The following is a 2,942-nucleotide window of genomic DNA, read 5'->3' as shown; positions in this document are numbered from 1 at the left end:
CCTGGCGGAGCGATGAATTTTCATTATTACATGTCAATAAATTGTACCAACCAGTTTCGCTTTTGATGTGTGGAATAAATTAATGATCTGTCACTCTGTGTCGTCTGTTCTATTTTTTGCTTTTTTTTTGTTGATGCTGTACTTGAATTGCGAGGTGTCGTGTGTGCCCGTGCGAGATTGAATCCGTTTTGGTGAGAATTGATTTTTTCAATTTGCATGAAAAATGTTGCTGTGTTGTTTTCAATCTGGTTTGCTTTTGTATTTTGTTTGCCGTAATGGGTTGAAGATTCTGAATCAGCGTCCACGTCATCTTGCTGGATTGATAATAAATATTTCTGTATGGTGTCAGTTTTTATTTAGATCCAACGGTTTTTTTTCGTCTGTAAATCTTGGCCACTTATACAGCACATTCTTCAAAGACATTCTGGTAGGTCGTCTAAGTCAAGGCAACATCGGGCGAACAGGTTCTCCCGGCAAAGAACAGTCCACTTGAAATGGCTGCTTATGCAGTACGGCTTTAAAACTCCGAGAAGTCGAAAGCAACGATATAATCAGCCTAGGAGAGTAGACAGTCAAATGGAGATTCGTCATAACTTGGGAAAATATAAACCATACTCAAATAAGAATGATTTGAAAAACCAATCCAATCCCTTGGTAAATATAATCCTAAAATACTACATAAAAGATAACCATCAACTAGCATATTGTTCAGAAATGATGAAGATCTTTATACCAAGATAAGTTTGTACATGATCGCTTACAAACGGTTGATTTTTTATACAACTCTTCTAAAATCGATGTTGTCTAATGGAATATATTATATTTAGCATCCTACATTTTAAACTATTTAATGTTTTCTATTTTTAAGTTCATATATCCAAGTACAACGTGGGCGACAAAGTTCCAACGACATATCGATGCTCAAATTTGCTCAAAATCATATCCGACCACTGACATTGGGCAACAAAACATAAAACATGCATGTTTGTTGTGCACAGGTTGAACATCCCAACATATTGTACAGCAAGTTTAAATCGAAAAGGGAATATTACTTTTCGGGACTGGAAGGCTGCCGGATATCCGGAAAACACGGATAATAGGTTCATCTGTTTTTTACAATAAAAAAATATCGGCCTCCATTAAAAATTAGTTGATAAACCGGGCTTCACTGTAATTTTTGTATAAGTAATGTACCAATAATTGTACACATTTCAACATACAGCAACCGACAATGAACGAAGCGTGACGATGTTGTACAACATGCTTGAAAGCTTGCGCGTATGTGCAAACCGCGCTTGATCGCATCAGTTTCCGGAGCAACGTTCGGTACTTTGCATTGTTTTGTTGACGAACGTGCTCGCGGGAGTTTGCAACCCAGCGCTAAGGAGCGATTTTCCTTGCGAGAGAACCCGAACGCTCCGCGAACCGAGCCGCGTGCAATCCGTCTCAAAAACAAAAAACAAGAGAGTGCCAGGGCAGACCCTACCAGGGTGGTTGCAGTTGGAGCAGCGTGCCAGTGCGAGAACGTTATCCGTACGCTGCGGTCTTGTTGCGTTATCCTTCACGTTTCCGGTCTTGTTCGTGTCGCGCTGTGTATGTGCAGTGCCGTTTGAGGTCGTGCGCATCCTTTCCTACCCTCCCCAAACGAACCCAACGGCAAACAAAAACCCACCCCAAAGCGAACCGGACGGGGGCTTGTTTTAGCGCAGTTATGCCCCATCATACATCATCGGCAGCGCGATAGCGACCGTACCCGATACGACAGTGACAAAACACCACCCGTACCCGAATGGTGGCATACGCAACGGTGAGCATGGATTGCAACCGCACACGGTGCTCGCCCGTCGTACATTGATAAGACACAGCGCAGGAGATGACAACGGTTGGCAAATTGTAGGCACGGTTAGATAGGAATATATTTCCCCCCGGTCCTTCCGCCTCCCCATTCCTCGATTACGGGTCCTCCATTCAGGTCCTTCCGGCAGCATCCGGGACAAACAGCCAGCGAACAAATTGTCCAGCAAGGAGAACAAGCGAAATTCCATCGCGGCCCACATCCGTTTGGTGCTGCGCGGCCTTCGATTTGTGTATCGCGACAACAGGAGCGGGCCCCTTTGTTCATCGCTTGCGTATACGCACACGTCCACGACGATTCCGCAGCATCCTGTCACGACAGCGGCTAGTGAGGGGTGTCTGTGTGTGTGTGTCTGGTTGTTTTTCCGCCAACACGCTCGCTAATCACATCGGTTTTTATGCTGGTTTGTTGGTGAATTATTACGACATGTCTGCAGTTTGTCCGAAAGGCTAACATATTTCTCAGACTGATTTATGTCTGCTACGTGCGCTGTCTTATGTGCGTGTGCCTGCGTGTGTGTGTGTGTGTGGGTCGATGTGCGAAACGTGAAGCGTGCCAGTTAAATTGAAAACATACACAACCCCACAGGCTGGAGCAATATCAATAAAAGTCAAACAGCAGCAATCCATCAAAGTAGCTATCGGGTGGTGGCGAGTGCTTTTTGCAGGGTTTGGTGCGGTGTGTTTGTGGAAGCGGTGTCAATGAAAGAGGGGAATAAGTGAATATTTGTATTTCCCACTCTTTTTTTTTACTTTGGTTTTGGCTGCTGCTGCTACTTCTTCCCAAAAAAATATTTGCAAATCGGGCACGGCGTCCAGTCCGGACCAGTTGTTAAGCAGTGTTGTGTCCATGTCCATGTCCTGCGAAAGAGATACAGTGAGGCTGCGGGTTCGTTGAGATCGCAAACGCGTGTAGGGCGTTGTTGGTAGTCGCGGTAGTCGCAAAACGAGCAAAAAGGGGCGGATAAAACCCCCCTCCGCGAAACACGAAGTTTCTACACCAGCGGCACACAGCAGCATCCAGCAAGGCGGAGAAAGACGTTCAGCAATAACAACAACTGTTGGGCTGTATCTTCGCTCCACGAACG

Source organism: Anopheles moucheti, chromosome 3, assembly GCF_943734755.1.
Source record: "Anopheles moucheti chromosome 3, idAnoMoucSN_F20_07, whole genome shotgun sequence".
NCBI lineage: Eukaryota > Metazoa > Arthropoda > Insecta > Diptera > Culicidae > Anopheles > Anopheles moucheti.
The sequence above is the reverse complement of the archived record's forward strand: the minus strand, read 5'-3'. Positions refer to the sequence as shown.